Source organism: Argopecten irradians, chromosome 16 (assembly GCF_041381155.1).
Source record: "Argopecten irradians isolate NY chromosome 16, Ai_NY, whole genome shotgun sequence".
NCBI lineage: Eukaryota > Metazoa > Mollusca > Bivalvia > Pectinida > Pectinidae > Argopecten > Argopecten irradians.
In genome coordinates, this window is record NC_091149.1 from 26,574,359 (window position 1) to 26,599,972 (window position 25,614).

The 25,614-nt window shown below is 36.0% G+C and overlaps 1 protein-coding gene across 2 annotated transcripts in view; it reads left to right on the forward strand.

Annotated features, from left to right (window-relative positions):
• The window catches only part of LOC138310265 (uncharacterized), a 143,503-nt gene that overhangs the window by 15,624 nt on the left and 102,265 nt on the right, over positions 1-25,614 (forward strand). The gene's annotated exons all lie outside the window — the stretch shown is intronic.

Here is a 25,614-nt window from a genome sequence, read left to right on the forward strand (position 1 = left end):
GTCATTCCAGGACAAACACGGCGTCAGGTAATGGCGATAGTACGGGACCTCGCCGTTCTTCGAACGTCAGATTTTTAGCCCACCATCATTAGATGGTGGGCTATTCAAATCGCCTTTCGTCCGTGGTCCGTCGTCCGTCCGTCCTTCCGTCCGTCCGTCCGTCCGTTAACAATACTTGTTACCACTATTTCTCAGAAAGTACTGAAGGGATCTTTCTCAAATTTCATATGTAGGTTTCCCTAGGGACCTAGTTGTGCATATTGCATTTTGGGACCGATCGTTCAACAAGATGGCCGACAGGAGTTTGATAGTTAAAGTTTGTTACCGCTATTTCTCAAAAAGTGCTGAAAGGATGTTTCTCAAATTTCATATACAGGTTCCCTCTAGGACCCTAGTTGTGCATATTGCATTTTGGGACCGATCGTTCAACAAGATGGCCGACAGGCGGCCATCTTGGATTTTGATAGTTAAAGTTTGTTACCGCTATTTCTCAAAAAGTGCTGAAGGGATCTTTCTCAAATTTCATATGTAGGTTCCCCTAGGGCCCTAGTTGTGCATATTGCATTTTGGGACCGATCGGTCAACAAGATGGCCGACAGGCAGCCATCTTGGATTTTGATAGTTAAAGTTTGTTACCGCTATTACTCAAAAAGTACTGAAAGGATCTTTCTCAAACTTCATATATAGGTTCTTCTAGGGCCCTAGTTGTGCATATTGCATTTTGGGACCGATGGTTCAACAAGATGGCCGACAGGCGGCCATCTTGGATTTTGATAGTTAAAGTTTGTTACCGCAATTTCTCAAAAAGTGCTGAAGGGATCTTTCTCAAATTTCATATACAGGTTCCCCTAGGACCCTAGTTGTGCATATTGCATTTTAGGACCGATCGGTGAACAAGATGGCCGACAGGTGGCCATCTTGGATTTTGATTGTTAAAGTTTGTTACAGCTATTACTCAAAAAGTACTGAAGGGGTCTTTCTCAAATTTCATATACAGGTTCCCCTAGGACCCTAGTTGTGCATATTGCATTTTGGGACCGATCGGTCAACAAGATGGCCGACAGGCAGCCATCTTGGATTTTGATAGTTAAAGTTTGTTACCGCTATTACTCAAAAAGTACTGAAAGGATCTTTTTCAAACTTCATATATAGGTTCTTCTAGGGCCCTAGTTGTGCATATTGCATTTTAGGACCGATCGGTGAACAAGATGGCCGACAGGTGGCCATCTTGGATTTTGATAGTTAAAGTTTGTTACAGCTATTACTCAAAAAGTACTGAAGGGGTCTTTCTCAAATTTCATATACAGGTTCCCCTAGGACCCTAGTTGTGCATATTGCATTTTAGGACCGATCGGTGAACAAGGTGGCCGACAGGTGGCCATCTTGGATTTTGATTGTTAAAGTTTGTTACAGCTATTACTCAAAAAGTACTGAAGGGGTCTTTCTCAAATTTCGTATATAGGTTCTTCTAGGGCCCTAGTTGTGCATATTGCATTTTGGGACCGATCGTTCAACAAGATGGCCAACAAGCGGCCATCTTGGATTTTTAAAGTTAAATATTGTTACCGCTATTTCTCAAAAAGTGCTAAAGGTATCGTTCACAAATTTCATATGAAGGTTCCCCAAGGACCCTAGTTGTGCATATTATTTGTGACCGATCGGTAAACAAGATGGCCGACCGACGGCCATCTTGGATTTTGATTGTTTAAGTTTGTTACCGCTATTTCTCAGAAAGTACTGAAGGGATCTCTCTCAAATTTTATGTGCAGGTTCCCCTTGTACCATAGTTGTGCATAGTACCTTTTAGGACTGATGCATAATGCCTTTCGGGACTGATCGGTAAACAAGATAGCCAACCGGCCGCCATCTTAGATTTCATTGTTGAAGTTTGTTACCACTATTTCTTAGAAAGTACTATAGCGATCTGTCTAAAATTTTATATGTCGTGTGTTTGAAAAAGTTTGAAAAGCAGGGAAAAGATCCCTCTTTCCATTGTCAGACATAGATCATTCTTTGGTGGGCGCCAAGATCCCTCTGGGATCTCTTGTTATTCGGTCAAATTGATAAAACATTGTCTAAATCATTGTCAGATCACATCCTTTTAGGCCTGTAATATTTAAATACCATGAAATCACACTTATAATTACAAATATATGCCGTAAAATGTACGGACTGTTCTTGTTAATATGTTCGTCAGTTTTGGGGAATTCTAGTTCATTTTTATAAAATATTAGGCTTGTAGATAGGCCTAGCAATATTCGATTAAATACCCGTTATTGAAAAGACATTTATTGTCAGTTGGATTATTTTTACTTAAAAACAAGTTAATATGCAATTACTGCAGCGTACTCACTAGTATAAGTACCGATATTGAGACACACTTTCGATGAGAATTATTAATACATTATTGTAACATTGAAAATAAGTCTGAAGTAATTAAGTGGGAAACTATAATGTGACTGAAACATGAATGTGACTGAAACATGTGATAAACGGAGAACCTCTGACAGTTAGTATAGGCTGCTGTACAACACATGTTGCAATACATAGTGTAAAGTTATCTCCCGTAGTTCCGGAAACTGTCGATAGGATTACCAAGGTAAAGTGTTCCGGTGATCATTGAAAACCAGAGTGATTCCATGATGGCAGGCGTGTATAATTACACACGCCTCCATAAAAACTACTGCGTAATGAGATGGTTTTGACAGATTTGTTTAAAAATAAATTCAAAGTGTTTGGCTTTATATAAATTAATTGAAATGCTTGATAAAGTGTAGATATTGATATTAAGAAATCATAATTAGAACAAGCCAATATGTCTCTGATCAGAGATAAGGTTTTCGTTATGAGACCATTATGTAGGCAAATGTATACAAAGGCATAACAGTGTAATAAGTCTAGCTTTGTGATGGTTTGGTTAATTATATTTGTGAAAGAGACTGAAGCTTGTTTTGTTGCTATATACGTTGACAAGCAATAATAAACAAGATTGGTATGTTGTTAAAAGGTCATTTATTAATGACATTTAACTCATACGAGTTTAATTGAAAAACACACTTCAATATTAGATAATGACAAACGTTACATTTTTTGCCAAAATGAATTATTGTAGCAACAAAGATGGGGTACAAAATATGGCAAGTGCATGGCATAAAGATAATGTATTCAATATGGATCAAGTAAGAAAGATAGGGGCAAGGTAAGAAAGGGAGGGTTTATAAAAGTCACAAATAGTCCAAAAAACTAGGGTTTAAACTTAAAGTTAACACTGTAGTGACGCGAGGCCAGAATCTCTACTGGGTGACGCGCATCGTACAAGGGAACAACCAACTAAATAAAAAAAGACCTTCGGAATGGCCCCTGTGTATACTAGCTAACTAATATCCCTTTGTTTTAATAATACAGTACACAACTGTAACAAAGTTTAACACTGTGGTCTATGTAAAATTAATTAGTTGGTTGCTCTCTTTATTGGTCCAAATATACCGTGGCCTTGTACAAGCACCCAAACAGACATACTGACCCCACGCGCTGATCACGCGTGATGGTCAAAGGTCAGGATGACCCCGTACACTGATCACGCGTGATGCTCCAGAAAGGGATCTGAAAAACATCCCCATGGTACGTGTGTGGGCTTTTATATTTAGCTACTTACTGGTAAATAAAGAGTTGACCAAGGGCTATAACTCCTATCTTTGTACAAGAGCCAACAACACTGTATAAATGGATACGGATATTATGAGAAAATCAAATTATCAAAACAACTTACACAGATGTATTTATCTTGGTGAAATAAATTATATATTTACGTCCTCAGTGGGTAACTGATTAACTAGATGTGGGTAACTGAAATGCAATGGAATAGTAAACTGTGTTGTAAATACCACACAATCATTAACTGACATGAATATTTAAGTGCAGATAGACATACCTTTTTCCGCGTTGATTTTATTGTAAGCTAAGTATCATAGGTTGGTCGATTCAAGCCTAATTCGTCAGTTACGTTCCATGTTTGTCAGATACCCACCCTTCACCTAAAATCATAACTCAGTAACGCACATTTGAATTTACTCATTAAATGCCAATTTTGTGGTGACTTGTTTCGCTTTTTCATACTCATTTACGTATGCTTTAGTCTTCAAAATTTTATTTTTATGAAAAAAACGATTCGTAAGACAAGAATAATAAGCAAATTCGTGGAATGCCCATCCCCCGCTCTCAGGATATATTGTAGGCAAACATTATTAAGGTAAGATTTAACCTTGGTTGAAACATGCCGCGGCAATCCAACTTGGCCAAGCCCTTAAGGCATTCGACCTTGTTATCAAGTTTGAAGAAAATCGGTTAATATTTATTAAACTTATAGCAGGGAAATGGCAGAAAATGACTTTTTTATTAAATCAAAGGGTCATAACTCTGCTAAATAAGGCCCGTCGCAATTGGCGATCGAACTTGGCCTTAAGACATTTACCTTTGTTACCAAGTTTGAAGAAAAGGTTAATATTTATCACAGTTATTCTACGGAAGTGACAGAAATAGACTTTGCTGTTAAATCAAAGGGCCATAACTCTGCTAATTAAGATCTGCCAAAAGTGGCGATCGAACTTGGCTAAGCCCTTAAAGCATTTAACTTTGTTACCAAGTTTTATCTATATTAGTTTTAACATTTGTTAGTTAGTACACTAAAACTGCAGAAAAATGACATTTGTAGTAAATTAAAGGGCCATAACTCTGATAAATAACATCCACTAAAAGAGTTGAGGCGAGGCATTTAAGGCACTCAACCTTGTTATTTAGTTTGAAGTAAATTGGTAATATTTGGTACAGTTATTGTACGGAAGTGTCAGAAAATGAGATTTTTTATTTAAGCAAAGGGCAATAACTCCGCTTAATAAGGTCCGTTGAAAGTCGCGATCTAACTTAGCCGAGTCCTTTAGGCATTTAATTATAACCTTGTCACCAAGTTCGAAGGATATCGGTTAACTTTTGTTACATTTATTGCACGGAAACGAAGTGTTACAGACAGACGGACAGACAGACGGACGGACAAACCCAAATTATTATCCCCGTTTTGGAGAAAGCCGGGGATATAAAGCTTTAAAATATCGCAAATTGCGTAAACTGCGAGATCTGACCAAAATCACGGTCACCATTTTTGAAGAGCGTAGTTACAGTTACCCACATCCGGTTAGGTACAGTGACAGGTGTCAAAGAATGTCGAGTTCATGTCGACTGCTTTGACTGGCAACTGGCCGAAAGAGTTATTATTCGGGCAGTCGAACATGCAGGGTTCTTACTCGAGTATGCTAAAAAAATAGATTTTATACGGAATGTGGAGGTCGTTTTTAGAACCCTCGTACTTGGAGAGTTTGATCAGAGTTGAATTGTCGGAACGAGGCTGGCCGTTTTCAATTATTTGGAACAACCGGTTCGCCCGTTAAAAAATAGTTATTATTTTAAGTTTAAGTCATCACTGACCTGCAGTTTTTGATAAAGCTTGAGGGCTTTGTCAAGGCTCGTTTGAAATAATATTAAAAAAAACCCATCACATCCGTCTTTAATTCACAAATGGACAGCTAGAGATTCAACCAGGCAAATCGTATAAACGAAAACGGTCTTACCCTCGGAGGGAAGCATTCGACTGACAGAGAGTTTGAAATTTCCATAAATAACCTCATTCATATTCGGGAGTTGCCACAGTCGAAGGCAGCCGTCAATGTCACGTTGGACCGGTTCGCCAAGGCTGCATTCGACTGGCAACTCTCGAGTATGAATGAGGATATTTATAGTGATGTCAAACTCTCTGTCAGTCGAATGCTTCACTCCGAGAGTAAGGCATTTTCAGTTTATACGTCTCGACCACAGGGATCGTTTCGAAAAAGTTACAGATGATATTGCAGCCGAAGCTTCGCTCATGCATACTATATCGGCCACACCACCAGTATGGATTTTAATTAGCTGAAGTTCAATGTGTTATTCGTAATGGGGCTTTTATCGTCTTAATGACAACATTTTTTATAGATATGTAGGATGATTTTGAAAGGAAAATTATCGCTCTTTCCAACGGTAGTTACCGTTTTTATCACGATATACTAAAATGTGTTTTTATAGCCACTAAAGGTAGGCGGGTTAGAAATTTGGAGTCTGTGAGTTTCCGCCCTTCTCGTGTATAGTTACCATGTAGAATATGATTTTTATCGTTTTTTTATCTAGACCTCTAAAACGTCTAAAATGGTCTTAGGGCACTCTGGTCGGTCCATGATTATATCATCTGTAACTTATTTTCAGATCCATGTGGGCTCGACTGGTTGGAACTCTAGTTGTTCGTTTGTGAACAAAAGACAGATCTGGTGATTTTATATTATTCCAAATGAGCCTAGAGAAACCCCTTATAAGCAGGTAGAAAAAATATAGGCCAGTGATGATTTATAGATTTATACTTGAAATAATAACTTTAAAAAACGGCCGAACCGGTTGTTACGAATACATGAAAGCGGTCAGCCTCGTTCCGACATTTTTAAACCTCACCAAACTCTCCAAAAACGAGGGTTCTGAAAACAACCTTCACCTTCCGTGTAAAATTTATTTCAGCATACTCGAGTAATAACCCTGCGCGTTCAACTGCCCGAGAAATAACTCTGTCGACCTGATAGTTGCCAGTCGAAGACAGCCCCATGGATCAGGTACGAGTCACAGGTACTTTGGACAATTTCGTAAACAAGTCACACGTGTATACCACACAACACATACACTGTACACAAACGAATAATCTGTCAATCTATGCATGCATGTATGTCCTGTGTCACACTTATCTACATAAATTAAAGTAAAATCATACGAAGTTTCAATACGCTCGTGTTACCGGGGCTCCCCCACCTGGGCGGATAATCAATGTGGACTTTTCCAATCTTTAGCACTTTTAATAAAAACCCTGTTAAAGGTAGATTTCGCCCAAGGAAATATATAAAGTTTACGAAATTGAAATTTATCCTGTACATAGATATGATCTTCAGATAATTTTCGATGCATACAGCGAACAATACGGGTGGTAAGTTCCAAGCTTGACCAGGAAATACTCCTCTAAAATAGAGCAAAGTCAAGCTTTACATAGAATATGACGTATTTTTTTTCCAAAACGAGGCCGCACCAACAAACGGAAGCGTGCAACAAAATGTCAGATCGCTTGCCACGGCATGTTTAGTTAAAAAACACAAGAGCAAATCGAAGTACGGTGGATTGTTTATACCCTACATGTTATATAATCTATAACACTTCAAGTTACTGACAAACGCTCGCTAGCTTAGTACATCAAACAAATATGTAGTTAGTCTGCCGCTATATGTGCCCTGATATATGCGTTGAAATTTAACTCACCACTTGCAACACGACCCAACAGAGATCTGGCTTCTATTTCTTCTATTGCTACATGCCATCTCTGAGTTTCATTCCATAGAGATATCCTAGGATGCTATCGATTCAATTCTAATTTCCTACTCTTTGATGCCGACTCTGATACATTTTTTTCTCATACACTTTCGTTCAGCCATTTTGTTTACTTTAAGTGGGTAACAATGCGCATGCGCGACAACAAAATCCATCGGTACTTCATTTGCATAAATCCTGTCAGCCTGACGATCGTCATAAATCAAGGATTTCCTTCAATTTTGTATTAAAGACACATTTGTTCAATCTCATACACATTAAGAAATTAAATTGAGGTATTTTTAATTATTTTTTTCACCTTCTTCTTCCGTTTATCGGATTTGGTTGGGCGAAACCTACCTTTAACAATACACAAAACATTATAAATCTAACATTCCGCACTTACATACATTTCATTGTTTAAGGGACATAACTCCTACTTTGTAACATCAGCGTATGTATAAGTATAATTAATATTTAGTTCAACTTTAACCAACATAAATTAGCAATAGAAAGAACATAGATTAGATATTCAATTACTTAGTTACCTCTTCAGTTATCCCTAAAGCTTTAAATTCCATTAGATACAATTCCATCGATATTTTCTCACATTTGGACATTATAAATTATAATTTACACATTAAAACATAACATATTCAAAACCTAACGCACACTCATCCCACAGCTATGATGAGGAGGTTTGCTACATTTAATGGTAATTTTTGTTCTTTTAATTTTTACTATGAAATATTGAAAAATAACAGATATTGAAATGGGGGAAAATAAGCACACAGACCCTCCATTGTTCTGCCTGATTAAGAAAACCTTTTCCCTATTAATATGCAAAATATTTCCAAAAGTTTAATTTTAGAACTTATTATATGTATGGTTAAATCTGGCAAAAATGGCTGAAAATGGTATATTTTGCAAAATTAAGAGGTAGGGGTAGCATATGTCGTAATTCTCGGCAAGAAATGTGTCTTATTAAATATAACTGCTTTATTTTAAAGAAAACCACTGGAAAATATTTTTTCAAACATCCATGCATATCAAATACCTCATTTAGAAATTATTACTTTCTTCTCTGGTGTATAAAGTCAAAACGGTAAAATTCCCATAAGATTCTATATTTTGTGAATTGGGTATCTTTGAGTGACAATAGCTCAAAAACGAGTACGCGGATTTATGTTTTTCCTTCCATTTTCTTCTATGGTATGAACTCCTATTTCCAATCTGTATTAGAAAAAAAGTTTAATACAAGAAATTTTTGACTTCTCAGAGATGTACATCCTTAATGTGAAAATCAAATGACGAGAGTGCCGCTAACCACCAGTGTCCCGTGTTATCCAAAGTACATAGGTGAGTTGATTGTTGTCTGTGACGACGACAAAGCAATTTCCAAATGCGTAATCCGTAAACTTGAATGTAATCGCCCATTTCATCGCGAGGAATTCTAATTTGTGCGCTGGGTACTTCAGCCTTATTCAACCCTCTGCTGGCGTAGCTAATGCTTTGCTTCTTTTCGTCCTGTTCCTGATATAAAATGTCTCCGAGTCCTCTGGCACTAGCATCAGTGTGTTCCGAAAGGGAAGTGAAAAATCTGCATATCCCAAAACAGGCGGTGGGATAAGTATAGTTTTAAGCTGATCGAAAGCTTCCTGTTGTTCATCCCCCATGTCAAATGAATCTGATCAGGTTGTTGTTTCCTCTTCTTACATTTGGTATTCCCTCGCCCGGTGGAAGGTAAAAGATCATTGAGAGGTTTGCTATCCTGGAAAATTCCGAACAAACTTCCGATAGTATCCAGCGAAACCAAGTAATTGTCTTACTTCTTCCGCACTATGTGGCGTCTTTTACTGTACTATCTTCTCAATCGTCTGTGGATCTGCCTCCACTCCAGCCTCAGAAACCACAAATCCAAGATACTTGACCTTGACTTTATGTAAGGAACACGTCTTAGGTGACAATTTAATACCGTTTTCCCTCAACCGCTGTAACACAAACTCGAACTGACGTTTATGCTCGTCAAAAGATTATCAGGTGATCCAAGTAGATAAAACAGATGGATCCAATGTAGTCTCCTCAGGAATCCTCCATTAGGCGTTGGTATATGGCTGGCGCGTTGTTTATCCCGAAAGGCATCCTGTTGTATTTCACCAAACTAAGCGGTCCAACAGTGAATGCGAAAGTCTATAATCTCTTCTATCCGCGGCAACGCATTAACTGCCTGTAGTCTATGCACATGCGTAGGTTCCCACCCTTCTTACGAGCTAGCACTACACGTGAATACCAGGATGAGTGTGACCTGTACACTCAATGTCCAATAAGTCTGTGATTTGTTGTAGCTCCAGAGGACTCAGATTTGTTTTATAAAACGTCATATTTACTCAAGTAATAACGACCAATACTATACTTAAATATCAAATCGTACACATTACCGGTGACAAGTCCAGGCTCCTGGTCAGTACCTTAATATCAAGTCGTACATATTACCGGTGACAAGTCCAGGCTCCAGGTCTGTACCTTAATATATAATCATACACATTACCGGTTAGACACCTTAATATATAATCATACACATTACCGGTTACAAGTCCATACTCCTGGTCAGTACCTTAACATCAAATTCTGAGTTTGCAATGGGTTTGTTACTTATCGTAAATAATATGTAAGACTGATTTTTGTCTGTCAGCGCAGGCTTTTATATCCTTGGATTTTTCCAATTCGGGTCCTGTAAACGCTTTACTCGCTAGCGTAAACCTGACTAGCAAAATGTGCAATATATACTGTAATAAGACTATAAACAGGTTACGCGGATAAACACATAAAATCGATGCCTGACCAGTATATGTTTTTCTTATTCAGTACCAAATAAGACAATGTTTGAATCGAATGTTCCTACTTGATATTATTTAAGATGAATAAAAATGGGTATCAAATCCCTAATTTTGGTTTACTCTATATTGAGTCCCTTCAATGAAGGCTTACTTCCACTATGTACCAATACAACCAAAGTTCAAAATCAGTAACTTAAACTTTGCATTCCAAGTGTAAAACTTGGAGTGCAAACTTTAAGTTACTGACATTGATAGCTTCAATACAAAAAAAGCTTGGGTAGACATTGTATTACATAAAAGTGCTACCAGTTAACAGGAGGCATCGGTGGAATGGTAACAGAATATATGATTAGATTAATCAAAACCTCTCCACAATTTTACCTCCTGCAACGATGCTGACCAAAGACATTCCTTATCCTATTCAACTAGTTATAATGTGTATATGCTTGAAAAGTGATTTATGCTATTCGTGTTCCTATGGAATACCATAGAATATACTGCTTATAACCATAGTATCAATTTATTCTACATGGTATGTCCAGTTTTGTCTAAAACTTCTTCGATTTCGATTTTCGTTTTAAACATCTTTGATCTGCATCCATTTAATCTCACCCAAAACATTTTATGAAGTCTCCACCTTTTAGTACCTTTAGTATTTTGATTACGCTTTGTTTGCATTGATTGTTCCACATGGCCACGTGATTTCAGAAGCCGTTACACACTAGAGTGCCTGGCCTACCAAGTATCCAGTCAGTCGTGTACACAAGGCCTTCACGTTGCTTCTACATGCGACAAGCCCTCGGACATGTTTGAGTTGCAATAGAAAATGTTTTCCGCACTAACCGAAAAAAAACCTTGTCACTTCATTTAGTCATGTGTAACTGAAAACGTATGGCTTACTGAAAATATTCTTGAAAGAGTGCATTGAACGTGATGCATTAGTTGACGGTCTGCTCAGCTGCTACTTGATGAAGACAATAGTGTTTCACGCTATAGAACATTGCAGACCATCCGTGTGGGTGGACGAGAATCTCGTTCTGTTTTTGGTATTGTTTTACCATACTCCTGGAATGTGTACTGACCGGATACCTCCCGAACTAATGCATACTAACTCACTACATGTTTCGTTCCAAAATTATCGATGACAACAGCTAGTTAGATATTCGGAGTATGGACTACTGTTTGAGTATCGGAGCCTACAGACTATAGCCTCTTTTCTACGCCATCCTCAAGTGGAGAGAGATACCAGGAGTTGATTCATGATTTGTTTGTATGGACGTACACGACACAATATAATGTGTTTTTGAGGTTTGTTTCTAAAATTGTACTAACACACAGTTTATTTTAAAAGTATTCTGGCAATTTATTTCACGTAAGGCTGTTTAATTATACCAATATAATCACACAGCTATTGAACAACAGTATTGCCGAACTGACTCAGAGTCGTCATAGCAACAACTAATCTGCTTATAAACACATTAGACAACACAGGAGGATCCTTCACTTGTCGTTTATCACAGATGTCTGTCATGGTCTGTTATCTGTGGCAACGTTCAACTTAAATGTGGTGTCATCACCGGGAATGGCTTGCGAGAGGTTTTGTTAAGATGGCGACATCAGACATATAGAATTAGGGTTGAAACTATGGCAAAATCTTCTGATCTGCTGCCTGCTTCTTTATTTTCATTTTTCTTCACATAAGTAACATAATAATCGAAACCCGGAGAAACAATTCCGGAAAATGGAGATTGTAAAATTAGAAACCAAACATATAACATTTTTTATATTTCGGATTAATTTATATTTCCTCTGACATGTTCAAATACACGTGTAGCACAGTGGGTAATGTAAAGCTCAGGGTACAGGCCTACTACAGCTTTATAGTAACACATGGAGTACTTCTGAGAGATGTTTGGCAAAGGGTGCTATGAATAGAAATGGCCACAGATTGTATCCATCCGAATTAAAAAGATTGGCAGATAGGGGAACCGCTGATCTCCACCCACACTCTAGCGTTCAGAGAGGAGTCGTGTTTACGGCGAATTGCACTATCCCTGGATATTCTGTGTTTTCATATTACAAAGCTATCTGTCCTTGCGGGTAGGTATTAATTGTGATGTCATGTGTTTGGGAGCAAAATGTCATACTTTTCGGAGAAAACGAAGTGAATTGTGCCAATAAAGTAATGACGTCACAACGGATGCCAACCTGCGAAGGAAACTCTGTTAATATGCAACTGACGGCCTTATGATTTGATCAGCATGTGTCAACAGCTGTCGGTGGATACGGGGAGACTATCCCAGTTACCCACGTCATTGTTATTATTATTTTTGTAAATGTCCTGGTTTTGATCACCACCCAGTGGGTAATTACATTTTGTGATTGATTTTAATGCAAAAACAAGAATGATTCCAGATTGTATGTGCTTATCGTTTTGGTTTCTAATTACATGTTAGAACGAAAACAAACAGCAAAGTGTATACATGAACAAAGTCAATCAAAGATGAAAAGACGTTATAAAAAGTTATATAATTTATAATTGGTTAAAAAATTGGTCTACAGATAAGTAAAATGTAAGTATAAATCCAAGAGTAACTAAAATGTAGTTTTGTAGTCAGGTAAAAGATAAGTAAAGAGTAAACAAAACAAGTGCATGGTGGTTCTACAACTCGTGATATATCTACACCCCTTAATAAATATATAGAAGTACATTTAACTTTAGGCATATATTGAAAATGAACCGGTTCTTATAAGAGCTGAAATAGTTGGTAACACTGCCATCTGCATGCACATGTCTCATGTGACATCAAAGTGGTTTGTTTATTCAAGCTCAACATTACACACCGGTCGTACCCGATGAATGGAAATATAGATGTACTCAAATCGCTAATACAGTGCATTTTACGATTTATCTTGTCTGAAAGGTAAGGTTCTCGTATAAAAGAGGTATTTATCATCCCTGGTGTTAACTCATTGTTGCATTATGTCGCCGAGGATGGATACTATATTAGACTTGACCCTTATTATTCATTTGACAAGATTTACGTCTCATCAGATTTCAAGGTGACCTTGCTGACTAAGGATTCTAATTTACATATAGTACGGAAACAAGCATACACATCATTGTGATGACGTCAGAGGTATGATGTCACTCAATCAGATATATTGAAAACTCTTAGATCAGCACCAATTACACATCCGCATACATGAATCTTTGATTTATATACACAAGCATGGACATCGTACTTATAAAGCTTAGGGTAAATGTATATAGACATTTTGAAATATTTTACTCCTTTTTGTTATTATCACAGTGAAACTAAATGACATTAAAGCTTGTCGATATATATTGATAAGATAAGCCATAACCTGCATATCTTGGTGATGTTTGTAAAATGAATATTAATCATATCACATATATCATACATTTTTTTAGAAAGAAACAGTAACAGTGACGAAATGTTTTCTTGATTCAATGACATCATATCGTCAAAATGTGTGGCTTTGGCTTTGTTACAATTTAGTTTGTTTTTAGGTTTCGTTCAATTTACAGCAAGGGCCATTTTTGAAAGTGACAAGTTTCTGGACACATTAGTGTAGGACTCTAAACATGTCTCTCGTCAACAATTATATTTACATTTTAACATCGTGGATACAGAACAAATGAATTATATCTCCGTTTTAACAATGTCGATATAACACAGTTGAATTATACAGATAAGATCTACTTGTTTTGGAGTTTTTTTCCAAAACTGAAGTGAAAGACTTAGTATCATTTTAAAATTGTGAATATGCAGAGTGTCGTGCATGTAAAAACGTACTTCACATGGATTTTGTTAGATTATGAAATATATACATATATAATCTTAAATTTAAGGCAAACTATTTTATTTTGCTAGTCAAAGAAGTTTTTATTTTGCAAGTCACGACAATCAAGGCTTCAAGACTAATTCCATGAATTTGCTTATAACATGACCTCAAATTTCACTTACTATTGATGGTAAAATCATAACAACTTACATTTTATAGAATCAAAATATCACAAGGAAATCTGGCGGAGGTCACCATTTTTTCGATGTCCTTGAATAATAACGTCACATTAGATATCCAGTCATTTAAAATTGCTCAAAGTTATATATTAAATGAGTGATTATGAAACGTTATCACATGTGCGAAGTGGATGAATACCAGTGCAGATATTAATGTAATCGATGTCTATAATAATCAATAAACCAATAATGATCATTTATAATGGTTTCGAGTTCATGAATATTCATGAACATTTTATAAATTTTTGAATGGGTTGTTCAAGAATGTCCATGATTTCGTTGATAAAAGAGATTCATGAATGTTTATGATTTCATGAATAACAGAGATTCATGAATGTTCAAGAATTCATAAATGAAAGAATTTAAAAATGTATATGACATATGTTTTCCTGAATTATCCAATAAGTTTTAAGTTCATGAATTGCACGGGGGAAAAAACAATGAATAATTGAAGAATATTCATGACTTATATTCATGAATATTCATAAAAAATGAATTGATTATGAATAATTCACAAGTGTTCATGTATTAATAATCAACGTCCCGCAGGGGTTGCATCATAAGCTATTACACATTGCACATTACTTCCGTTTATTGAATTGATCATCGATTATGTTTTAATGATGTACAGTTCCGTTAAGGACGTACTATTAGTCAACACGGAAATCTCAGCTTTTCTTGGTTTGGCATTGTATCGAAATGTATATAAATACAGTAATGATTATCTAATTAAGTAATTTAATAACTAGCCATGGCAACAGAACCGACAGATTTCTCTGATGCTGCTGAGAGAAACGAGCCATTCATAAGAGACTTTCTGGGAACTATCGGTAGTGTGCAGGAAATAACAATAAGTGGCGGTGGTGCTGTACCGAAATACGGAGGTCTGTATATGTTTTATGTCAAGTTAGAACCCGAAAGTGAGGAGAGGTATCCGATCTACGTGGGGATGACGAGGAGGACATTTCGTGAGCGTTTCAGAGAGCACGGCGGTGACGGAGGTGTCATACATGCAGTAGAAAATAATCTGTTCCCAAAAAATTTCAAAGATTTGGAACTTTACGCATGCCTAGTCCCCATGGACGGAATTACAAGCAAGTTTGTAGAGTCTATTCTTTTAGAAGCCTTCGACTTTTGCTTGAACTCTGATGAAAATGGTAAAACGAGAGAGGAGCTTGTTGTCACTGATCAATTCCGCCCGGAGGATAGTAAGGCAGACTTTGAAATATCCTGGTCTAACATTACGGGAAAAGTCAAGGAACTTGACGGTCTGTTTCAATCTATATATAAATAAAAGGCCAGCCAAGACGTAGATTTAGATAATAACAGCAGTTAAGCTACCTGATTGACTCTGTTCATGCAATGTTTCATAAATTATTAATTTTGATTCTACACCGCCGACGAATGGTATTATCTATTTATCGAAATGGGTCTAGATGGGTTAGTATTTTTAACAAAAGTAACTTACTTGACATTACTACCATCATTGACAAGTTTAAGCTTATCATTTTACTTCCATATAAACGAATTTATTAATAAGATAATTAATTGCATCCCGAAAACAATTCGGGTCACTATGCCTTATATGAACACGATTAAACATCAATTGTTGTCCAGAGAATAAACATTATATACATGTATGTCCTGTCGGTGATGGAGCATGCTTAAGCTGCACATTAAATTATCCATATATATATACTAGTTATTTCATACATCAATTATGATAAAATAGATTCATTGTTTATTTATACGGACGTATGCATCCGTTTAGTGAGACCAAACTGTGGCTCCCGTAATGTATATATGGTAAGGATACTAAGAAAAAAAAAAACCAGGGCATCATTTGTGTATACATATAGTATGTTATGAGCATATAAGTTAAGCAGTCCTTTTATACTTTGTACTTTTACTTTCCTCTGCAATATGCATACTCGTATTTATATTGTATCGTTTAACACTCACAATGAATAAAAGAGTATCTGGAGTTTATTTTATACTTTTATTATACGATTTCACAGCTGAATAGTCTTTAAAGGAATAATCAACAGCTGAATAGTCTTTAAAGGAATAATCAATTAGTGATTTATGTGGACGGATTATTATTTGGATTTCTATTAACTTTTCTGGAAGATTTATCTTGTTGAAAAAACATCTCAATCACAGCTTAGATGAGCTGAAATGTTTTTCTTACTGAAACAAGCCCCATATACAATATATGCACACTTGAGCGCACGTGTCTTGATTCACGCGCTTTATATAGGGATCGGTAAATACGACGTAATACTAGTAGAGAGGAATGTTCTCGACAGGGGATTGTCATATGAATGACTCCTGAAATACAAATGTAGTTTAATAATCTCAATTAAATACTTCTAAATTTGCATTGTCAGCTTTAAGTACATTCCCCAAAATGACAACGTTTTATAATTATAGAAACAGTCAGGTGTCGTAAGCGGACGGCTTTTTCGAAAGGGAAAATTAACAAGCTTACTGTAAGTGTTGCATGCAATTGCAAGTTATAACTGCTCAGATATACTATTATTTTATAAAGTTTGAAGAAATTCTGTTAATTTGTTCTCAAGTTATCGTTTACTTAACATAAAACATAATAAAAAAGTTAATTAATTTTGCTTTTGGTGCATGCGCAATCAGTACTTCATTAAACATAGGATATAGTGCAACGGAATTGTTTGCGGCATGCAAGTAATCATTTTAGGCTCTCGGTGATAGCCAAGGGCCTATAGCTGTACTGGGCATCGAAAGTCGTGTTTTTTGGCCGATTTTCCGGTAAAAGTATAACGCGTAGAATTTTGAGCATTTGAAAAGTTATAGTTCATCTTAATGCGTGCGAATTAGTGCACAACAACTTTTGGAGAATGCTCTTTGTATTTCTAGCCCAAATTAACTGATTTGACATTACTATATAAGTGCTAGTCATCTGCAGCTGACCACTTAATAAGGAGGAGATAGCGCATGTCCAGCAAGCTAATCGAGGTCGCTAGCCACCCACAGTCGAGCCTCACCGTTACCGCTCGTATTTATTTATTTTTTTTATTTTGCATCGGGCATTCCGTAACTACATAGACTTACATGTACGTATGCGTATCGCTGAATTAGGATATGTTACCGTCTATTTATTTTATCATCATTATACAATTTTCATAAGCGTACGCGTATACATTTGTAAACAAGAAATCCCAGTGTGATCTTGGCGCCCACCAAAGAATGATCTATGTCTGACATTGGAAAGAGAGATATTTTCTCTGCTTTTCAAACTTTGACTACGTCCTACAGATAAAATTTGACAAACAGCCGAAAGGATTTCATTTATTAAAATCCAAGATGGTGGCCTGTCGGCCATCTTGTTCACCACATGGTCTTAAAGTGCAATAATCGAAACTAGGGTCCTAGGGGGACTTGCACATGAAATTAAAGATAGATCCTTTCAGTACTTTCTGAGATATAGTGGTAACAAACTTATTGGTACTTCATGTTTGCCTAGTCTGCATGGACGAAATTACAAGCAAGTTTGTGGAGTCTATTCTATAAGAAACCTTTATCTTTTGCTTAAATATACGGATACAACATCATAGGACAGGTACGGGATTTCGACCGTCTGTTTAGCGCTAGATATAAATAAATGAACAGATAAATACACATATTTGAATACCTGTAACTTTACATGACCATAGCTGTTAATAGGACGTTAATTAATCAAACAAACTGTTCATGCAGTATTCTTTAATTCTAGAATTTGATATAAAGTGATATGTGATTCAAACCATTTGACTACATTGTAGGTATAACTTTGCACATTTGGAAATGAAAGTTATTTATCAACTTTGACTAATTGAACTTATTGTTTATTTATCGGCACTTACGTATCAATTGTATAAGCAATAGTATAACTGTTGCTCCAAATATGTATATATATCGCAAGGAGACCAAGGAAAATCAGGAAAAAGGGTATTTTTACCTGGTATCTGTATAAAGTATGATAGGAATATATCTTAAGTAACGACATACCGTCAATTTCCTCTACAATATGCATACTCGTATTTACATGTAATGAGCTTATCTAATATTTGTATTGATGATAATATTTGACAGCTATTTTGTTTTTACAGAAATGCCCAATTAAGAATCGACGTTAATTAATTTTGTCGCATAGTCCGCCTGATATACAGTGACTTCGCCCGCGTATTTGTTTCAATTTCACCCGAAACGCATTTCTATGGCTGTAAATTCATTTTCACTTTATAACTTGACTTGGCATCCATATTCTATGACATCGTGACAGAATTGCAGACTCCCATGTTTTGAAACACATTTAGCTGTTAACATTCTTTGAATTTAGGTTGTTCTATTTATGTGATCAAATGTATTTTTAATTTGTGTCCATTGCATATGCGATTTTATGAAACTTTTCAGTTAGTCAGTTCTTCTGGTCGGTAAGGCAAAACAAAATGTAGTTCCGAAAATAGCTTTATTATTTGAACAAATGTGCGGACTTTTGCTCATGTAAGGGTACAGCGTACTCAACGATTTGGAATTTCAACGGTATGAATCAAAATACTTTTAAACAATGTCGTGAAATATGTCAATATTTCTTATTATATGTTTCATACCTATGGAATGCAGAACAATACATTAATGTCATATTTGGCTTCGTGGTTATGTAACAGAATAAGCCTCACTGAATGGTCTATTTAAAGTGAAATCTAAAGAAGTATAACACTCCACAAAGGAAATAGAAAACATGTATCACATTCTATTACACATTACTTCCGTTGGTTGAATTGATCATCGATTATCTTTGTATGATGTTTAGTTCCGTTTCGGATGTCCTTTTAATCAGCACGGATATATGTCAGTTTTTCTCGGTTTGACATTGTATCAAAATGTATGTATGTAAGTACAGGAATTCTTATATTATGGAACCATTAACTAATAACCATGGCCGGTCACGCTGAGAGAAACGAACCATTCATAAGGTACTTTCTGGAGAAGATCGGCGGCAATGTGCTGGACATACAAATCAGTGGCGTAGACCTAAAACCCGAATTACGGACGCCTGCGACAGGCCATGAACATCACCAAGCAATACTGCCCGGAGGACACCATGTTTGTTTGTTTGTTTGTTTGTTTGTTTAATTAACGTCCTATTAACAGCTATGGTCAAGGAAGACTTTGTAATATCATGGAAGAACATTATCGACAAGGTCAAAGAACTTGCTGACTTGTATGCAAAATAAATGGACAGTCACATGATGTATTATCTGTAAATTCATAATTGTCTGTCCTCATTAAATAATTTGTAAATTCTGAAATTTCACCAATCGTGTTACACTAATGTTTTTTCTTGCAATTTTGTAACTGAAGCTATAAATCAACTATGACGAATTGAACTCATTTTTTTAACCGACGGAATGTATTAATTAACAGTGATATAGCTGTGGTTACATAACATATATAGGCCATGGGCTAGGAGGGTCCCACATGCACCCCCCCCCCAAACCTCCGAACCAATATTTTTCTGAACCCTTATGACCCACTGATCACAAATCCAAATGTTAACATTGCATAAGTTGGGATGAACTTCCGGTTATGACGTCATCAAGATGGCCGCCATCTCGAATTTCACTAAAAATTGAAAAAAAAGTCATAACATTAACATTTTTCAACCGAAGTAGACAAATAAGGTATCAAAATGACCACAATAGAACAACAAATACATATCAGGACCAAACAAATCCAATATATGTAGTGATTTCTACGCAGGAAATGAAAAAATCGGATTTAAAGCTCAAAAATGGTGATTTTTCAGCAAATTTTTCATATTTTGTTTGACGCAGCAAAAATGTTTCCCAACAACAATCTATTATTTCTAATAAGTTTTTTGACCACTTATCAATCAGTTTAAACAACAACAACAACAAAAACCAATGTTAACATTGTATAGGTTCCGGTTATGACGTCATCAAGATGGCCACCATCTCGAATTTCACTAAAAAAAATGAAGAATAGTCATAACACTGATATTTTTCAACTAAAGTAGACAAATGTGGTATCAAAATGACCACAATAGAACTACAAATACATATCAGGACCAAATATCCAATATGTGTAGTGATTTGTACGGAAGAAATAAAAAAATAAGCTTTTAAGCTCAAAAATGGTGATTTTTCAGCAAATTTTTCACACTTGGCTTGACGCAACAGAAATGTTTCCCAATAACAAATTATTACTCGTAATCAGTTATTTAAACTCCTATCAATCAGTAAAAACAAAAACAACAACAAAAATATATAGAAATGCAAAAAAAAAAAAATTTGTTATACCCTCAATTTTGTAGATAAGCAGCGTCTCAAAAATAACACAACACCTACTGATAGCGTAACAAATGTAACCTAAGCTAAGCCTGTGTTTCCGTTAATATCATGAACAGTTCCCAAAGCGTTTGTGTCTTTGAAAATTAGCACATTCATTGTTTATTTCCTATGCATAGCATAATCAAAATGTCGGATGGTTACTACAATGTCACTAATATGTCGTTCACTGGTTCTCAATGATAACCATTATCATTGTGCGTGTTTTCTCGCCTCACTGACCTATCCACTGAAGACACTAGGCATATCTGGTAGCTGGTACATGCAGTCCGATTCAGAGTACTCGAGATATCAGTATCCAATTCGTCGAAAGCCAGATCGACGTCTTCGATGTCGATGTGCTCTTGTGACACTGCATTACCAGTGTTGTTCTAGCCTTTTATGACCCATCCATGGCCAGAGTTCATATCAGGAACAATAGGTTCAGGGATGTGGGATCTCTTTCAGATTCTAACATATCGTACGTATATGCTGTTTCAGACTTCTCCGGCATAATGGAAATTACACCAGATGCACATTCTTCCAATGTTGGCATTGGTTCTCCTTAGCACATAACTCCATAATTCGTATGAATTACTATTCATCAATCTTGTTGACCCTCGTGCAACCATAAATGGCACAGGTGATATCATCGAGGTCATGAATGAGGGCATAAATGTTAAATGTTTTTCATTGTCTGACTTTTCCCACTCCCTTGAAGGTGCTGGTTGTGTCACATCTGGTGTATGCGCAAAGAGACCATTGAAGACTCTCCAGTAAAAAGTTCTCTAAAGTGCTTTCCAGACTTGGCAAAGAGTGAAACTTCATTGCAGACCTCATTCATGACCTCAAAGAATCCACCTGTGCCACCTATGGTCACTGAGGTTCACAAGAATGAGGAATTGTGCTTCATACGAATTAAGGAGAACCAACTCAACCCTCCGCAGAATGTTGATCTGTTTCTTTTCCATCATGCCGGGGAAGTCTGGAACATTATATACGATATGTGAATCTAGGTGAAACCAGGTTGGAAACAGGAAGAGCTCCCACATCCCTGAAGCCGATGTTTCTGATCTTAACTCTGACCATGGACAGTTGACAAGTTAGAACCACGATGGTAACCCGGTAATGTAATGTCACATCAGGTCACCGAGGTCGAAGACGACACTCTGGCGAGAAAGCACGCACAACGAAAATGATTAGCATTAAGAACTAGTGAAAGAAATATGTGACACTGTAGTAACCATCTTATATTTCCTTGCGTTATACACAGGAAATAAACAATGGATGTGCTCATTCTAAAAGACACAATATGTTTCGTAAAGTGTCATGGTATTTACGGAACTTTAATTTGATACCCTATAGCTATTAGTTAGCGTTTTGCTGTGATAATTCAGTTTGAGAGGCTACTAGTCTACAAAATTTCGAACATGAAAATGGATTATATTGAAGTCCCACTTAGATATTCGGCCAACTTTAAATTCAAATTTGTTAAGATATAAATCGTCAATAGCCAATGTTATATTCAGGAAATTCCAAGACACCAGGAAACTGTAGTGTTAGCGGTTTGGAAAAAAATATCATATGCCGCATCCGGTGATGTTTTGAAAACCAAATGATGGTATAACAATTCTCTTTTGCATTTCTATATATTTTTGTTGTTGTTGTTTTAACCGATTCATAAGAGGTCAAATAACTGATTGTGAATAATAATTTGTTGTTGGGAAACAATATTGCTGCGTCAAGCCAAATATGAAAAAATGCTGAAAAATTACCATTTTTGAGCTTAAAATATAATTTTTTCATTTCCTGCGTTCAAATCACTACATATATTGGATTATTTGGTCCTGACATGAATTTGTTGTTCTATTGTGGTCATTTTGATACCTCATTTGTCTACTTCAGTTGAAAAATGTCAATGTTATGACTATTCTTCATTTTTCAGTGAAATTCGAGATGGTGGCCATCTTGATGACGTCATAACCGCAACCTATACAATGTTAACATTGGTTTTTATTGTTGTTGTTGTTTAAACTGATTGATAAGTGGTCAAAAATCTTATTAGAAATAATAGATTGTTGTTGGGAAACATTTTTGCTGCGTCAAACAAAATATGAAAAATTTGCTGAAAAATCACCATTTTTGAGCTTTAAATCCGATTTTTTCATTTCCTGCGTAGAAATCACTACATATATTGGATTTTTTGGTCCTGATATGTATTTGTTGTTCTATTGTGGTCATTTTGATACCTCATTTGTCTACTTCGGTTGAAAAATGTTAATGTTATGACTTTTTTTCAATTTTTAGTGAAATTCGAGATGGCGGCCATCTTGATGACGTCATAACCGGAAGTTCATCCTAACTTATGCAATGTTAACATTTGGATTTGTGATCCGTGGGTCATAAGGGTTTAGAAAAATATTGGTTCGGAGGTTTGTGGGGGGGGGGGGGGGGGTGCATGTGGGACCCTCCTAGCCCATGGCCTAATATACATGTAGAGGTTACACAATGAGTGGTTGTTGAATATTGAATTTATTCCATACGAGTGAGTTATTTTTTAAAAGTTACAAAAGACACGAGCTTTAGCGAGGGTCTTTTGTATTTTGTGTTCAAAATAAAGATATCTGTATTTTTTACAACAATTAGAGATATCTACTTGAATTAGATATATCTCTAATTCAATTACAGATATATCCAATTAAATTAAAGATATCTCTAATTCAATTAAAGATATCTCTAATTCAATTAAAGATAGCACCATTTCATTGTAAATAAAGATAATCTTTAATTCAAATACAGATATCTCTATTTCAAATAAAGATATATCTTATTGTTGTAGAAATACATATATCTTTGCTTTAAATACAGATATCTCGATTTGAATTAAAGATATCTTTATTTGACATGAAATGGAGATATCTGTATTTAACTTTCATATTCAGTAAAACCCCTCTAACTCAAACAACAGGGGACCAGGTCAATTGTTCGAGGAATAAGGGGTATTAGACTCATCCGAGGTTGGTCACGAGCAACAGTCAAAATGTCCGGTCTCAAACTATGACAAACAATGCAAGACAATGACATTTTAATTACCCTATCTTTCAACATTTTGGATTTCTTTATTTAAGTGTTTTATTGATAGCAATATCAAGTTCCAAAAAAAATGTATAACATAAATTTAGCGTTTGAAAAAGCTAACGAGAAAGCCCTAAATCATTCACAGCAGAGTATGCGATCGTCATCTAGGTCAATGTAGAATCCATATTGGTCAACAAGGAGTACATTTCTATGATTTAATTATCATAAATCATTTAAAACATTAACAAAATATATACTCACAATAAAATTATTACCCAGCATATTTACGGACATAAATGATATTTATAGATGTCTATTTAGTAAAAGCGTAACGTTGGGTTTCATGTGTTTACGAGTAAAGTTACAAAATACAATTTACGAGATACGGAACGCACTGATAAAATGTACTTTGCATATATCGTTTGATATCGTTTACATCTTTCGATAAATAACATTGTGTTAGCCTGTCGAATGAAACCAACAAAGAAATTTTTTAAAAAAAATATAATTAAGCGGACGTCAGCAATATCTTCCGCCTTTTTGTCATTTCACAATGCGTACTTTCTATTAAAACGGATCAACAACTTCCGTATTTTCGTATTTACAACGAAGATTATTACAAGAGAAACATCAATAACTTAATGCCTTTTCTGATATATTCAAATAAAGTAAGCATCAAACAACGACTTGCGATCGTGTAGGTAGGTAATAATGACACCGTTAATCTCTTAATTACCTCAAGGCCCGCCACGACAACTGTATAAACACATGCAACAAAATCGTGAGCAATTATCCAAGTCGGTTGATGCAGTCAGGTGTGACACGGGTAAAACAATCTCAAGGGCTGAACACATGTTCGACGAATACATGGGTAAATACTATGTATTTGATAAAACGGGGACATAATTCTGTTCGAGGCAAAGGGGTATTCGACGATTCGAGCTATCCGGGGTTTTGTTACATAGATTATATAGGGAGACGGTCGGGACCGTACGACTAGTTCGACGAATAGGGGGTATTCGAGGAATCCGGGTTCGAGTTAGAGGGGTTTTAATGTAAAAGAAAAACAAAATAGAATATAGGGCTAATGTACTATTCACATGACAAATCAAAGCTGATACAAGAAGATGGAATTGTTATGACGTTAGTGTCAAGCTTACATACACTGTACACATGTAAATCGGACTATAAAGCTTACATACACTGTACACATGTAAATCGGACTATAAAGCTTACATACACTGTACACATGTAAATCGGACTATAAAGCTTACATACACTGTACACATGTAAATCGGACTATAAAGCTTACATACACTGTACACATGTAAATCGGACTATAAAGCTTACATACACTGTACACATGTAAATCGGACTATAAGTCACTGACGAAGTCAACGAGGGAGCTCATGCAGTTTCTAGCTATGATAAAATGTTTTCAAAAAGTATTATGTATGTCTTTACAAAAGAAGAGTATACCTGATTCTTGAACTACATGATCTATGTTGAAAGCGACCAGGTAAGATAAGTAGATCATCGTAAACATTGCAAAGTTGGGTTGTGTTGACAGTTGCTCGCAAACAAAAATACCGAGTGCACCGAGCGTCACCGTAACCCGGGCAAAAAGTTACGGACATTTTTATCCAAGTTGAGAATAACGCTTACTATACAGAGTAATAATTTTAGATATTATCAAACATTATTAACCAACAATTATTTATAACAATAACATACATGTAATTCATATTATGCACACTGAGTAAATTCCCGGATTTACAATTCCGGATAGTCGTGCCCGATTACGTTTTACATTATTATAACAGCCGCCACGATCTCGTGAAGAACTGGTTCGTTTTATTT